We start from the raw sequence: 16,627 nt of genomic DNA, 5'->3' as shown, positions 1-16,627 counted from the left end.
CGCCCCCATTGGCCGCTTCGCGCCGGCATGCAAATGAGGAACGGGCCGCGGCGTGCGCTCATTGGCTCAGCCTGTCCCCCAGTTCCCATTGTCGATCCCGCCCCACTGGCCCTGCGGGCTCTACTGGGTCCTAAAGCCGGCGATAGGCCAGGGCGCATAAAGGGGGAGCCGAGGGGAGTCACAAGGGACAGCGGTCCTAGGGGCGGGGGCACAAGGAAACACTCCCCAAGTATGGGAGACAAAGAGACCCTCCCCGGGGGGTCCAAGGGGTCCCACCCCCTGGGGATGGAGCTACAAGGAGACACACCCCTGGGGGGGAGCACAGAAAGCACCTGCCCCCTGGGGCCAGACACACAAAGGGCACCATCTCCATGAGGAGCCAGAGGGATGTGTCGTGCAGATGTTGGGGAGGGATAGCTCAGTGTTGAGCATTGGCCTGCTCAACCCAGGGTTGTGAGCTCAATCCTTAAGGGGGCCATTTAGGGATCAGGGGCTAAAATCGGGGATTGGTCCTGCTTTGAGCAGGGGGTTGGACTAGATGACCTCCTGAGGTCCCTTCCAACCCTGATATTCTATGACCGGCTGTAACTAGGGCTGGCTGTGGGTCCTTTTGCAAGTCACCTACCCTCCCTGTATCTGAGCTTCTCCCGCTCACGCATGGAACCGTGATTCTAATCTGCCCCCCAAGCAGGGAGTTGAAGGGCTAATGCATTAACATGCCTGCTGTGCTTTGAAAGTAGCAGTATTTTTCGTATGTTATTTATTTATTTATTAGCTAGATCCCTTGATGTGCTCAGAACTGTAGGTGGTGCTTAAATGGGGGGGGGGGGGAGGTTTCAAGGGGTCAGAGACCTGGTTTAAAATAAATAAAAATAAATAAAAAAAATCAAGCTGGTTTGCGAAGGAGTGAACTTTAAACTCAGTTTCACCAAAGCTGCTGCTCCCAGTCTATTATAGCCCACCTCCCCCCACACTATACACACACTTTTTCCAGAACACTTTCAGCACTGAGGGCAGGTGACAGAAACAAATGCAGAAACAAATGCAGTCTCTGCTCAGAGGGTTTTACAGCCTCCAGTTGCGTTCAAGGGGGTTTGGTTATTTTGTTTGACATGTTTTCTCCATCACTGGACATTTTAAAATCAAGGAAGGTTGGCTGCTTTTGTTTTTACAAGATGTCTACGAATTATTTTTGGGGAGTTATATTGCCGGTGTTATACAGGAGGTCAGACTAGATAGTCACAATGGTCCCTTCTGGCCTGGGAATCTGTGTATCTGTAACTATGGGTACCCGCATGGCCCCACAGTATGCCAACATTTTTATGGCTGATTTAGAACAACGCTTCCTCAGCTCTCGTCCCCTAAAGCCCCTACTCTACTTGCGCTATATTGATGACATCTTCATCATCTGGACCCATGGAAAAGAAGCCCTTGAGGAATTCCACCATGATTTCAACAACTTCCATCCCACCATCAACCTCAGCCTGGTCCAGTCCACACAAGAGATCCACTTCCTGGACACTACAGTGCTAATAAACAATGGTCACATAAACACCACCCTATACCGGAAACCTACTGACCGCTATTCCTACCTACATGCCTCCAGCTTTCACCCTGACCACACCACACGATCCATCGTCTACAGCCAAGCTCTGCGATACAATCGCATTTGCTCCAACCCCTCAGACAGAGACAAACACCTACAAGATCTCTGTCAAGCTTTCTTACAACTACAATACCCACCTGCGGAAGTGAAGAAACAGATTGATAGAGCCAGAAGAGTTCCCAGAAGTCACCTACTACAGGACAGGCCTAACAAAGAAAATAACAGAACGCCACTAGCCGTCACCTTCAGCCCCCAACTAAAACCCCTCCAATGCATTATTAAGGATCTACAACCTATCCTAAAGGATGACCCAACACTCTCACAAATCTTGGGAGACAGGCCAGTCCTTGCCTACAGACAGCCCCGCAACCTGAAGCAAATACTCACCAACAACCACATACCACACAACAGAACCACTAACCCAGGAACTTATCCTTGCAACAAAGCCCGTTGCCAACTGTGCCCACATATCTATTCAGGGGACACCATCACAGGGCCTAATAACATCAGCCACACTATCAGAGGCTCGTTCACCTGCACATCCACCAATGTGATATATGCCATCATGTGCCAGCAATACCCCTCTGCCATTTACATTGGTCAAACTGGACAGTCTCTACGTAAAAGAATAAATGGACACAAATCAGATGTCAAGAATTATAACATTCATAAACCAGTCGGAGAACACTTCAATCTCTCTGGTCACGCAATCACAGACATGAAGGTCGCTATCTTAAAACAAAAAAACTTCAAATCCAGACTCCAGCGAGAAACTGCTGAATTGGAATTCATTTGCAAATTGGATACTATTAATTTAGGCTTAAATAGAGACTGGGAGTGGCTAAGTCATTATGCAAGGTAGCCTGTTTCCCCTTGTTTTTTCCTACCCCCCCCCCCCAGACGTTCTGGTTAAACTTGGATTTAAACTTGGAGAGTGGTCAGTTTGGATGAGCTATTGCCAGCAGGAGAGTGAGTTTGTGTGTGTGTGTGTGTGTCCCCAGGAAAAAAAAAAGGGGGGGGGTGAGAAAGCCTGGATTTGTGCTGGACATGGCCCACCTTGATTACCATGCACATTGTAGGGAGAGTGGTCACTTTGGATGAGCTATTACCAGCAGGAGAGTGAGTTTGTGTGTGTATGGGGGTGGGGGGTGAGAAAACCTGGATTTGTGCTGGAAATGGCCCACCTTGATTATCATGCACATTGTAGGGAGAGTGGTCACTTTGGATGAGCTATTACCAGCAGGATAGTGAGTTTGTGTGTGTGGTTTTTGGAGGGGGGTGAGGGGGTGAGAGAACCTGGATTTGTGCAGGAAATGGCCCACCTTGATTATCATGCACATTGTGAAGAGAGTTGTCACTTTGGATGGGCTATTACCAGCAGGAGAGTGAGTTTGTATGTGGGGGAGTGGAGGGTGAGAAAACCTGGATTTGTGCTGGAAATGGCCCAACTTGATGATCACTTTAGATAAGCTATTACCAGCAGGACAGTGGGGTGGGAGGAGGTATTGTTTCATGATCTCTGTGTGTATATAATGTCTGCTGCAGTTTCCACGGTATGCATCCGATGAAGTGAGCTGTAGCTCACGAAAGCTCATGCTCAAATAAATTGGTTAGTCTCTAAGGTGTCACAAGTACTCCTTTTCTTTATGTGGTTCTTGTGTTTCCCCAAATAAACAACATTTGGGGTCCACATTCCTAAGGATTTCTGAGTGCTTGTAAGTGGGGTAGAAACACCTGTAAAGGTGACTGGGGTGTGTTTGTGTGTTAGGTTATTAGTTCCTTTAACTTGGGAGTGGATAAGGTTTCAGGCAGGGTCTCATTTTTTGTTTTAATCAGAGCCCCTAGACAGCACTGAACATGGCCCTTCTTACTGCTATATCACCTGGCAGAAGGATAACATTTTGGGGACTTGTCCGGCAGTTGAACCTAGGACCACTGGATCTAAAAGCACGCAGTGTTACTGCTTTAGCTGAAAGACTCACCTCTGCTTGCATGAAAGCTGTAGCAGACTCATAAACCTCTATGTGTTCCAGCCGCTTGGGGGGCAGCAAAGAGTAACGCAGTGGAGTATGGGTTACATGTTGAGAAGACTCACTGGGAGACTTAAAAGGGTGAAGACTTAGGCCCTAATACCACAAATGCAGCATGCCAGTTGTTCCATTAAGGTCAGTGGAATTACTCAGATGCTTAAAATTAAGCAGGTACATAAGTATTCACAGGATCAAGGCCTTGGAATGTTGAATTTCATTTTCCAATAATACCAAACAGGGCCACATTTTTAAAGAGGCTTCACACCAACTTTTAATACCATGCCTGCAACTGTGCACCTGCAATCAAATCGATGTCTAACTACATGATTTGTAGATGCTAAACTATGGGCACAAGATTAAAGGCAGATTTTTTTTATATGGCCCATAAACCACTATATAAACACTAAATATTATTATTATCGTAGATCTTTCATAAACTCTATTTTTTGCATACTGTCCTAAATAAAACATTTGTGTTATAAAATTAATAGCATTTAATAATAACAAAGGAAACACAAGGCACAAAACATCTATTTTTAAAAAAAAGCCATTGCAAAAAAAATCACTAATACGGTGTTATAAAAAAAATCAGAGAATCAAGAGAAAACTCCCTATTATTTATGACAGTCAGTGTAGGTCAGGTTTTGGCCTAAATCATTTGGCAGCATCACTTTATCAGGAAAGATACCAAAAACATAATTTGGGTTAAAAATAATTTCAAGCTCCCTTGTTGTCAGTCTCATCAATGAAGCCAAGGGATGAATGGGCACAGAGACTCAGCTAGCCTTTCTCTGCCGTACTCCAGAGCCTAAGATGTGAATTAAAATGGAAATAATTTTTCTTGTCTTCTGTTGGCAAAAACAGCTGTACAATGTAACCAGTCCCACGGAGTCAACCGAAAGACTGAAACAATAACACAGAGAGAAATGAACTTCCACAGTTACCTTGATGGGTTGCTATCTTCAAAGCCCAATTAAAGAGTTTGAATGCCAATGCTGTTAATGCTTTAATGCCAGAGAGCTTTCCTGATCCATCCAACAAGTATGCTCCTTCAATGTGGATGAATGGAGCATGTATGTCCTCATGTTTCATTCAGGTTGTTACTAGAACACAGGGGCATTCCATCAGCAGTGAAGGCATTTACACAAATGAGGATAACTGGATCCACCCCATGTCAGTCTTCCCTTCCTTGGCCTCCCTACTTCCATCCCCCAAACAAGGAGTCACAGTGGACTTGGAAAGGGGAAGGGACACCCCAGTTTCAGTGGACTTGGGAAGGGACACCCCAGTTTCAATTTAACCTATCAGTACAATATTACTTAAGTACAAGATACTGTTATGGCAAAAAGCCCAACAGACTATGTTGTTGAGCAGTATGCTCCAGTTCTGACTTCAGGCACATTTGACTCTTAAGTGCCACAGAGTCTCTATGATGAACACTAGGGCTGGCTGATTTATATTTACAAGAGCATAGATGTAAAGTGCCATTTTTAAAATGCATCTTAAAATGCCTCTTTTGCACTTTGCCCACTAATCCATCTCCCTGGCACTTACTCTTATATCCAAAACCTTTGAGCCAGCCATGACTGATTGGCAGCTTTCAGCTTTCACTGGTGCATTAATCACATGACCTGAAGTGATGTTCCCGTTATCTTGTCTGACTACAGTCACTTTCACTTGGGAGTTGTGTTCCCTCTTGACACCTACCGGAGCAGAACGGACATTTCCCCCAGAACCCTAACTGAGATGCATTCATCAATGCAGGTATTTTTTTATGCTTTTCGGTCACTGCTAGTTTCCAGTTAGAAGCATAACGACAGGCCAGCCTCAGGGGAAAATGTTACGGAGTGGACCACAGTGCCAGTTGCGATATGCCTTGGAAAAGATTCAAGCTTTCACTGCAACAGTAAGTGTTTAAAAAAGGCTGAGCTGACTGATTTAATCATATAACTCTCCACCAGGGAGGGTTATGTGCTCACTTCATGCAAAATGTATGTGGCACTTACGTGAGGATTTGTGACTGAATGAATTAAAACCTTTATTTAACCGCATGGCACAGGAACTGCAATATGGATTGTTACTAACAGACCAGTAACTTTCTTGGGGCGATCTTGTAAAATTTGTCTTCTGAATAAGTAGCAAAAAAATCAGCATTCAGAATAGATATTCAGTGTTCAGCATAGACATTGGCCCGCTTGGTAAAGAGCAGGACACAATCAGGGCAGGGATGGGGAAGTCAGAAAAGCACTGAGGGAGAGAAGAAATCAGGGTGCCCAGGGGTGCGTGGGGAAGACCAGTGTAGGTTGCCTCAAGAAGCCTGATATGATGACCCCCCAGGTCAAGGACCACATCAGAGTAACTCACTAACTAATCACCTTCCCAAATCTACCCAAATCCATGCTACCATCAATTATCCCCCCACAATCCATCGATTACATCATAATATATCTCACTTCCAGCCCTGCCCCATCTTTCCTCCTCTCCAGCAGATCACTGATCCAGCCCCTTTCAGTCCACCAATTCTCCTTGTTCACCTTCAGCATCTTGACAGGCTGCTGTTCCCATCCTCACTCAGTGCCAGCCTCCTCTTCACAGCAGGGGCTGCCTCATCTTCCCTCCCAGGTGCATCACTGTGTGGGACAATGGAGCTGCCCTTCTGGCAGCACAGGGATTCTCTGCTTCCAATCCCCGTATCTTCTCCCCACAGCTCTGTGGGGTGACATGGACAGGGAGCAAGAAATGGCAGGAGACAGAGAACCTCTTACAGGGCTGGAAGGAGTCTGCCTGGCAGATCTGTCTTCTGCTCACCCAGCAGCTGAGAAATCCCAGTGACAGGCAGGAGCTGAAGACTAAAAATGCTAGTTGATCTGCTAGGAGAGCTGGAGATGCTGGGGGTGTTGGCTAAGGAGCAGGGTGAAGGTTTGCTTCTCCACTCAAAAGCTGGGCACTGGGAAGTCTGGTGAGGGGTGAGTTGTTCTCATGGCTCATTACAGTTGCGCATTACACTTCTTGGGTTAGCTAAAAAAGCCTCATAATATGATCAACATTTTGAATTCATGAACCAAAATTTCAAAACCAGCCTCTACATTTGCACATGTAGATTAGTATACATAATGCGTCTGTGTCTGAAAAATACAGGCCTTGTGCCTGGAAGCAGCCTTTGTGCCATGCAGCTCAGGGAGGCAGACAACTGCTTGATCTGCATGCACACATGAATTGTGTCTTCGGGGGGGGGGGGGGGGGCGCACTCGATTTGTGCACACAGAACTGCAGCCACAGAGTTAAAGATGGGGAGGAGCCCTTTTGAAAACTTGGACCTGGCTACATTTTTGAAAACTAGACACCCAAGATGAGATTGTCAAGAGTGACTAGTGAGGCTGGGTGTCTTGACATCTGGGTACTCAATAGACACCTTCAAGGGGGCTGATTTTCCAAAAGTGCTGAGCACCTGCCCTCTCGAGTACAAACCCCTTTGCAATTGGGCACCCCAAAAGCAAGGCATTCAAAATCACTAGTCACTGCTGAAAATCTTGCCCCCAAATTTTTGCTAATAATATACTATATGTGCCCACACATGCAAACCATCCCAGCCAAATGTGCAGCTGCACACGTAGAACCAGCAATTGGATACTGCAAATTTGACTTTTTCTGCAGGTACTTGTTTGTATGTGCAAGTACATACTTTGTGCGCACAGGGTGAAATTCACCCTGAGCAGAGCTCCTGCACAAGGCCTAGGTATCACTTACATCCCACTGAAATCCTTAATACTTAAGTGGCATTTAAACATTGCATAGATTGCATGCCAGCCCTCTGCACAGGATGAATTGCACCTGCAGTGAACCAGTGAATGAGGCTGCATTCTTATTATTTGCAGGCATTACTGACTGAATCAGACCCAATTTAAATGAGAAAGTTCCTCTTTATGGAGGAATCGGTGATCAGCATGATGAAAAAAGGCATGTGTTAAAAGAAGAGGATAAGGGAATGGATATTTGTGAAAATCCTGTGTTACTGAAAATTTCTTTGTGTGTGCAGTAATTTCTTCAAGTTTAATGTTTTTAAAGATTTTATCTTTAAAGAGGTTAAACAAAACATCCCCAACATGCTGTAGCCAGGTAACTAATGACATCTTAGAATATTGAAAAAAAGATTAAGAATCTAATTTGCCTTTCACTGTTTATGCTTCTTTACTTTCTGCATTTCATTCAGCTCACACAATAAGGAAAACATTTGAGCTAGTTTCACTCTGCTTCTAGTCAGCTTAACTTCCTGGTTTCCACACTTGAATGTAGCACTGGAATGTTTGAATTACAAATATACTCCAGAGAAACCTTTGTGTAGGGTTTAATTTTGTTGTTGTTTTAAGATAGAAATGTCTATCAATTGTCAAGATTTGTAAAATCTTTGCATTCTACAACACCTACATTTTGGGTCTAGAGACAACCTGAAAATGTCCCTTTACTGCCGAGTTGGACAAGAAGCTGATGGGCAGTAATAGAATAAAGGTGTTTGATATGTGTTTCCAGGACATGCAAGCTGACAGCAGAGTTGCACACTGTAAGTATGATCCAATATATATGAGTGCTTGAGGATCAACAAGCAAAAAATTGCAACAGTCTGTTATTGGAATCTGGATTTTCACAACAGGTAATAAAGGAGACAGTCCTTGCTATTTATAATGGAATATAACGAGACCCTAAGGACAGATCTATAACACTCTTACAGTTTATGGAATTTCAGATCCAGATCCTTATCTAGTAGAAACCAACTGGTTAAGACGTGAACCAGTTCCTTTCGGAAAACCAGTTCATGATTCCAACCATTATATTAGAATTTCCTTATTGATGGTGTCAGAGCTATAATTTAGCCAAGCTAAATAAACAAGAGCTGTCAACCTGCTAGAAGTCCTCGTCCTTCAGCGGGACAGCTTCTGTATTACTTCACTGCTCCATTGTCAGTATGTAGGATCTTTAGGGGAGAATTTTCAAAGACCCCTGAACCTGGCCCTCAAAACTGTGGGTGCAGATTTTTTTCCTGCTCATTCTGTGCATGCTAAAATTTAGATTTGCACATGCAAAATAGGGCAGGACATATGGATTGGGCAGCCAGCCTATAAGGTGCGGTATTCCTTGATCACTCAGAGCTAAAAGTACCTGCAAGATAGAGCTCTGCTTATTCTGAGTCTGGTTCCAAATAGCTATGCAAAACAAGAGCTTCCCAGCGACCGACACATACTCTGCCACAATACCTGATATGCATAGGCCAAGCTTACAAACAAAAAACTGCAGGTGCAATTTCAATGGATGTTTTTTGTTTTTTTTTAAAAAAAGGACCTTCCTGTCTTCAATATAAATTTAGCTGAAAAAATGGTTTTATTTAACTTGCAGACTATTTGGTCTTGTAGATATGTGCATGTCGTAAAACAACTCCCATTCAAGTTAACAAAAGACTGCCATAGACTCCAACAGGAATTGGATTGGCCCCATAGGACTAAATCTTTTTCTCTTTACGCATTCAAATAGTCTCATTAACTTCAGTCAAGATGAGCAGGATTGGGTCCCTATGCGGAAAATCTCATCGTGATGACATTTTGTCATCACCAGTTCCTGGTGTAGTCTCACATTGCCTTCTTATAGGAGAACATTTCCAATATCAGGTCTACAGCATCACTAATGCTGCCAAATCAGTATGCATAGTTTGGCTGTCAAGAATTACCAGTAAGTTAATGAGAGGCTGAGGGGCATAATTACAAAAATTAATGGATTTCAACAATTATTCATGTTTTCAAAGCTAATGCAGGGCAGGAACACGTATCTCTGAGGATTGTAGCTAGTTTTATGCAGTTAGATGGATTGCAGCATATAAAGGTTTATTTTACTTGAGGAATGTGCTCAGAGAAGCAGTTTGCTCAAACCTCGCACATCTATCTTTTGGTTTTACGGTTATGGGTTACTGGGGCTTTCTGAAATACTGTGTCCCTGCCAGGCTTCCCAAAAGGATGGAGGTACCAGGACATCAGCTGAAAAATCCTGTTGAAACAAGTCAGACTCTGGACAAAAAGCCAACAGAAAAGACAGTAAAAGAAGAATACAGTAAAACAAAGGTTCGTTATGTGATGACATTCTGCTGTCAGTGGAAAAAAAAATTAGGAGTTTGTTATCATTGGCAGGACTTTTACATGCTTCCCTTGCCAAGGAAGTGTAGGCATGTATCAGGGCAGCTACTTTATATTAAGAAATGAATTCCATCTTTCATTAAATTTTTTGGCTCTCAGCGTGTCTCCATCCAGTTTGGTGGCAGGGCTGGATTAAATCAGGGGCTTTACGGGCTGCAGCCCAGGGCCCCGGGCTAAGGGAAGCCCCTGCGCAACCGGGCTCAGGCAGGCTGCCTGCATGCCGTGGCCCTACGCTGCTCCCGGAAGTGGCCGGCTGCTGGTACATCTCTGTGGCCCCTGGCGGAGGGAGGAGGCCTCCGCCCCCAGCACCATCCCCACAGCTCCCATTGGCCGGCAGGGGCAGCACTTGTGGGTGCAGGCAGCGCACGGAGACACGCTGTCCCCCTCCCTCCAGGAGCGTGCAGAGATGTACCAGCAGCTGGCTGCTTCCAGGAGAAGCATGGGGATATGGCAGGAAGGCAGGCAGCCTGCCTGAGCCCTGCTGTGCTGCCGGCCGGGAGCTGCCTGTGGTAAGCGTCTCCAGGCTGGAGCCTGCACCTCGCACTCCCTCCTGCACCCCAACCCCTTGTTCCAAGTCAGAATTCCCTCCTGCATCCAAACTCCCTCCCAGAGCCCGCACCCCTCTCTTGCACCCCAACACTCTACCCCAGCCTGGAGCCCCCTCCTGCACTCAAACTCCCTCCCAGAAAGAAACTCATATAACAGCTGTTCTAAGGTAAGAAGTGGGCTATTTTGAATTAACTTAACTGTATTCTATATGTTTTAAGACTGAAATGTTACCACAGAACCGCTTTATGTTAATTAAAAGGCAAGTTTAGTATAGCATTAATAGCCTCGATGCCACAATTGTGATAATTTTGTTTTAAATTAGGAAAAAAGACTTGCATACAGGGGCACTACAAAATCTAATAGCCCCAGGCCCATAGGAGAGTTAATCTGGCCCTGTTTGGTGGGCTTTCTTTGCAGCAATGCATAAGTACATTTTTTCCCTAATGCGTCTTTTGAAAGAGGTCAGCTTGCGCCATGCCTAATACAGCCAGACCCCTCCTTTGGGGCTTATTACAGCCCCACAATCCTGCCCAAGTAAGGGGCAGCACAGAGCTTCACCGCCACAAGTGCTAGGCCGGAACTGGAATTGGACTCTGAGTCTCAGCCTAGAACTGCCAGCTTCCCACTGCTACATCAAGGCTCTCCCCAGTGCTGTCCCGACCCACTCACTGCGCAGGAAGGGGATTTGCAGCCCTCTTCTCACATCCCTACCACACAGGCTCCAGCATCCAGAAGCACTGATAGCCCATGCAGGGGGAAAGGGTCCGCTTATACTCCCTTGCCCAGGCATGCAGCAGGGCTCCCCTTCGACAGAGCCCTGGAAGCACAGGTGCTCAGGATGCTCTCCCTTCGCAACACCAGGGCCTGATCCCACCCCCCTGCCTCACATCAGCGTGACTGGCACCACTCCCAGGAGTGAGGGCTGTGAGACCAGGCCTGCGCCCATGGCGATGTTCCTGGTTAGGGGGAAGGCAAACTTTTGTTTATAGATACAGTTTGTGGGTGAAGGGTGATTCTTTGCTACCAGCAACCAGACGTGCAGAAAATAAAGATGACAAACTCCAGAGCAGCCCTGGAAACCCCACATAGTGCGATGGGGGTGCAGCTGAGAGCAGGTTTGGGCCCCAAACTGGGCCTAGTTTCTGTTCTCATCATGCTGGGCGTATAGAGAAGATACAAATCCTCATACATGGGAGACAAGCACCGCTGCGACCCTTCCACAATCCTGCTTGCTCTCGTTGAATCAGAGAGGAGCCCGAACCCAAACCTTGCATCGGCGCAACCCCAAACAATAGGGTGCCTGTACTCTGGACCTGCTTCTGAATTCTGTGCCTTCATCCCATCTCTCCTTTGGATGCAGCTCTCAGACATCAACTGCCTGACACTACCCCCATCATCGGCTTTGAAGAGCGTGGGATGCTAGCTAGATCCTTGAGAAAATGTGCTGTGAGAGTGTGTAGGCTTGGCCCTCAACTAGTATCTGGGTGAGAATCTTCTCCTTCATCTCCCCTCTCTCCTGCCTCTGCATCCTCTACCCCTCTGCCCATCAGCCCCCTCCCCAGGCAGGGTCCTTATAATTTCATCTGGTAATGAGAAATCGACAGCACACTCAGTGCCGATGACAGAGGAAGCTACTCTCTTATTTGGATCTATTGCTGTTTAATGACCTGAATGTCTGAAGCACTTTTGAACAGAGGAGCTAAGCATATTGATTTCCACAATGCCCACTCCTAGTGGGGTGCTGTAGCTGACAAGCAGCGATTCAGTTCCTGGTCTCGGAGCAGAGCTATTGAAAGGATTGAGATCTGCTGCGAACAAAGGCGCTTCTTTGGCTTCGCAGGGCGACCAGTCAGAAAACCCTCTCAAGAGTTTCTGCGATGACCTAGCTGTAGCTAGAATATACCATAGCACAGGTGATCAGGGTGCAAGTTCCTCAGTGGTAATTCTGCTTGACAACCCTTTAAGCCAAAGCCCGGTGATTTCAGTTCTGGGCCTCTGCTACGCACAGGCTGCCAACTGTGCTGAGCTGTCGCTGAATGCGCGGTGGAAAAGCACCAGCAAGGAACTGGGCTGAGATCCCTAATTGAAAGATTACATGGCATCTGGGCTTCTTGTTGATACTTCCGTAAGGTGGGAATTTGGTAATCTTCACTAATCCACACGCTGCATAATTTGCACTGACAGAAATGTCAGCAGTTCCTGCCCACTTCTCAGCAAAGGTTTTAAAAGCGACTGTGCTCCCGTGGTGTCAGGACTTCATTTTGTTAGTGAAATAGAGCTCAGTGTCTTTCCTAAAACAGCCTCAAAAAGTAGGGCCCGATCCTTGGATTGAACTGAGCTGCGCTTGATGCAGAACCAAGGATGGGGAGTTAGAAGAGGTAGTTCTCAGTCACCTTTCTGCTTGGCCAGTCCTGGGGCTGGCTGGGGGCCAGTTTAGCTGCTCTAAATCACTCCAGCTATAGCAGTTCCTAGGGACCATCCTACAACCTGGGATAACCATAGTCCCTGCCTGCCATGTTCCGTCTTCTCCCTCCCACTTCTCCATGCCGGATTGCCAGGAGCAGGTGAGGCAGACGTGGCTATGCCACTTGGAGATTCCTCCATGCAGAGACCTGACCCAGATGTCTTACTCTGGTAGCTACCCAATGAAGAGGCCAGCTCCTGAGCGGTCATGAATCAGCATGGCTCCATTGACTTCAGCCCCTCACAGGATTAGGCCCTTCATTAACAGTGTGCTCCTATAACAATACTTAGCACTTTGCATCCATTGACCTCAAAGCACAAAGATACGTATGTGCCATTAGCTCCATTTCATTGGTGACTCATAGAGAGGTGACTCCCCCAAATCACATAATGGAACCAGGCATAGCCATCACATCTCCTGATTCACAGCCCGGTGTGCTACCTATCAGGCCACACTCACCTTTCCGCACACTAAGCACTGGACTGCTCCAAAGTTCCTTTTGATTTGCAAACTGAGCTACATATTCCAAATTTCCATCAGAGGCACATTATCACACAGGACATATGGGACTGAGCTTTGTGTCCTGTGACTCTTCCCAGCCTCCGTTTAGGACATGTGTTTGGTTTTCCTTACATGATATAACCTCAGGCATATGACACTTTAAGAGGAAGATTTGCAAATAATCTACCCTGGTTCTTACCATGCTATCTCAGGATTAGCCAGGGTTATCTGAGAACATTAAATTAGCGTCTGCATGACATCGGCTCCCATTTCCTTAACTCAATGATAGTCTTCTTCCAGCAAACACACACGAAGAGAGCCTCCACACTATGAAAAAAGGTGGGGGTTTAAGCACATGGTAACTACTACGTGCTAATATCCTAGTGTGGACAAGGCTGTAGCAGTTTTAACACCTGACAGCGGGTGGAGGTAAACCCTAAGGGAGGGCCCTAGATTCTACCACGTATTAATTACCACAGTTCAGGTAGGGCAAAAACATACCTCTTTTCTTAATGCAGACAAGGCCATATGGTGAAATTCTGGCCTCATTTAAGTCAATGGGAGTTTTTCCATGGACATCAGTGGAACCAGGATTTCACACCCATAGAACAGAAATTCACCCCTGGTCAGAGGGCCAGCACAAAGTCTGTGCACCACTTAAACCTCTGATGGTTCTCCAGATGCTTGACAATAACGATGTCTTAGATGTTAGGCTGGTTCACGATTTGTGCTCAACGTAAAATTGGAATGATGAGTTATCCTGTTTATAGACAGATTTGTGCACTATAGGCACCTAGCTATTAACCCCTTCAATAAGGCTGCAATTTAAAAAAAAAGAAAAGAAAAAAGGATTGCCATTAGGTGCCTAAATCCATAATTAGGGTCCTAAATAAGTGGTTTGATTTTCAAAATGCTGTGTACCCATAGAGCCTTTGACTTTAGTAGAAGATGTTGGATATTCAGCTCTTTTGAGAATCAGGCCATTGATTTAGGAGCCTAGTTTCAGGCTCCTGTTTTAGAAAATTTAGGCTTAAATGTACTCTTGATTCAATCTACGGCTATGTCTTCACTAGAAACGCTGCAGCTGTGTCATTCTAGTACTTCGGTGTAGCCACTCACTGCAGCAACTGGAGGGGATCTCCTGTCTCTGTAGTTAAACCACCTCTCCCCTAAGAGGCAGTAGCTAGGTTGATGGAAGAATTCTTCTGTCGACCTTGCGCTGTCTACACGGGGGGTTAGGCTGGCTTAATTACATCACTCAGAGGTGTGGATTTTTCACGCCACTGAGCAACGTAGCAGAGTTGACCTAACTTTTGAGTATAGACTTCTACCATTCAGAATTAATGAAACTAGGTGCTAGCAGAAAGAAAAGGAGTACTTGTGGCACCTTAGAGACTAACCAATTTATTTGAGCATGAGCTTTCGTGAGCTACAGCTCACTTCATCAGATGTTTACCGTGGAAACTGCAGCAGACTTTATATACACACAGAAATCATGAAACAATACCTCCTCCCACCCCACTGTCCTGCTGGTAATAGCTTATCTAAAGTGATCAACAGGTGGGCCATTTCCAGCACAAATCCAGGTTTTCTCACCCTCCACCCCCCCCACACAAATTCACTCTCCTGCTGGTGCTAGCCCATCCAAAGTGACAACTCTTTACATAATCAAGTCGGGCTATTTCCTGCATAGATCAAGGTTTTCTCACATCCCCCCCACCCCCATACACACACAAACTCACTCTTCTGCTGGTAATAGCTCATCTAAACTGACCATTCTCCAGGTTTAAATCCAAGTTAAACCAGAACATCGGGGGGGGGGGTAGGAAAAAACAAGAGGAAACAGGCTACCTTGCATAATGACTTAGCCACTCCCAGTCTCTATTTAAGCCTAAATTAATAGTATCCAATTTGCAAATGAATTCCAATTCAGCAGTTTCTCGCTGGAGTCTGGATTTGAAGTTTTTTTGTTTTAAGATAGCGACCTTCATGTCAGTGATTGCGTGACCAGAGAGATTGAAGTGTTCTCCGACTGGTTTATGAATGTTATAATTCTTGACATCTGATTTGTGTCCATTTATTCTTTTACGTAGAGACTGTCCAGTTTGACCAATGTACATGGCAGAGGGGCATTGCTGGCACATGATGGCATATATCACATTGGTGGATGTGATATATGCCATCATGTGCCAGCAATGCCCCTCTGCCATGTACATTGGTCAAACTGGACAGTCTCTACGTAAAAGAATAAATGGACACAAATCAGATGTCAAGAATTATAACATTCATAAACCAGTCGGAGAACACTTCAATCTCTCTGGTCACGCAATCACTGACATGAAGGTCGCTATCTTAAAACAAAAAAACTTCAAATCCAGACTCCAGCGAGAAACTGCTGAATTGGAATTCATTTGCAAATTGGATACTATTAATTTAGGCTTAAATAGAGACTGGGAGTGGCTAAGTCATTATGCAAGGTAGCCTGTTTCCTCTTGTTTTTTCCTACCCCCCCCCCCCCGATGTTCTGGTTTAACTTGGATTTAAACCTGGAGAATGGTCAGTTTAGATGAGCTATTACCAGCAGAAGAGTGAGTTTGTGTGTGTATGGGGGTGGGGGGGATGTGAGAAAACCTTGATCTATGCAGGAAATAGCCCGACTTGATTATGTAAAGAGTTGTCACTTTGGATGGGCTAGCACCAGCAGGAGAGTGAATTTGTGTGGGGGGGGTGGAGGGTGAGAAAACCTGGATTTGTGCTGGAAATGGCCCACCTGTTGATCACTTTAGATAAGCTATTACCAGCAGGACAGTGGGGTGGGAGGAGGTATTGTTTCATGATTTCTGTGTGTATATAAAGTCTGCTGCAGTTTCCACGGTAAACATCTGATGAAGTGAGCTGTAGCTCACGAAAGCTCATGCTCAAATAAATTGGTTAGTCTCTAAGGTGCCACAAGTACTCCTTTTCTTTTTGCGAATACAGACTAACACGGCTGTTCCTCTGAAAGGTGCTAGCAGGTTTTCCCCACCAGGTGGCAGTGCCAGACTAAAAGACAAGCCTCCTCTAGGGCTGCTGACCTATTTCAAAAATAAGGGGCTGTTTTCTTAGCACCCCCCTCCCACTCCTCCTCCCAATATTATCATCATCATCATTATTATTACTGTTATTAACAACAACAGTAATAATAATAAGAGGTACTCACCTACGTTTGACAGGGGTATTTCTTGCTGATTTTTGCATCACTAATCAGCAACTCCTGATCTTGTTGTACAGAGATGAAAAAATAGGGGCATTCCAGATAATA

This window comes from Caretta caretta, chromosome 13 (assembly GCF_965140235.1).
Source record: "Caretta caretta isolate rCarCar2 chromosome 13, rCarCar1.hap1, whole genome shotgun sequence".
In the NCBI taxonomy this organism is placed as follows: Eukaryota; Metazoa; Chordata; order Testudines; family Cheloniidae; genus Caretta; species Caretta caretta.
This window is presented reverse-complemented; position numbering follows the sequence as displayed.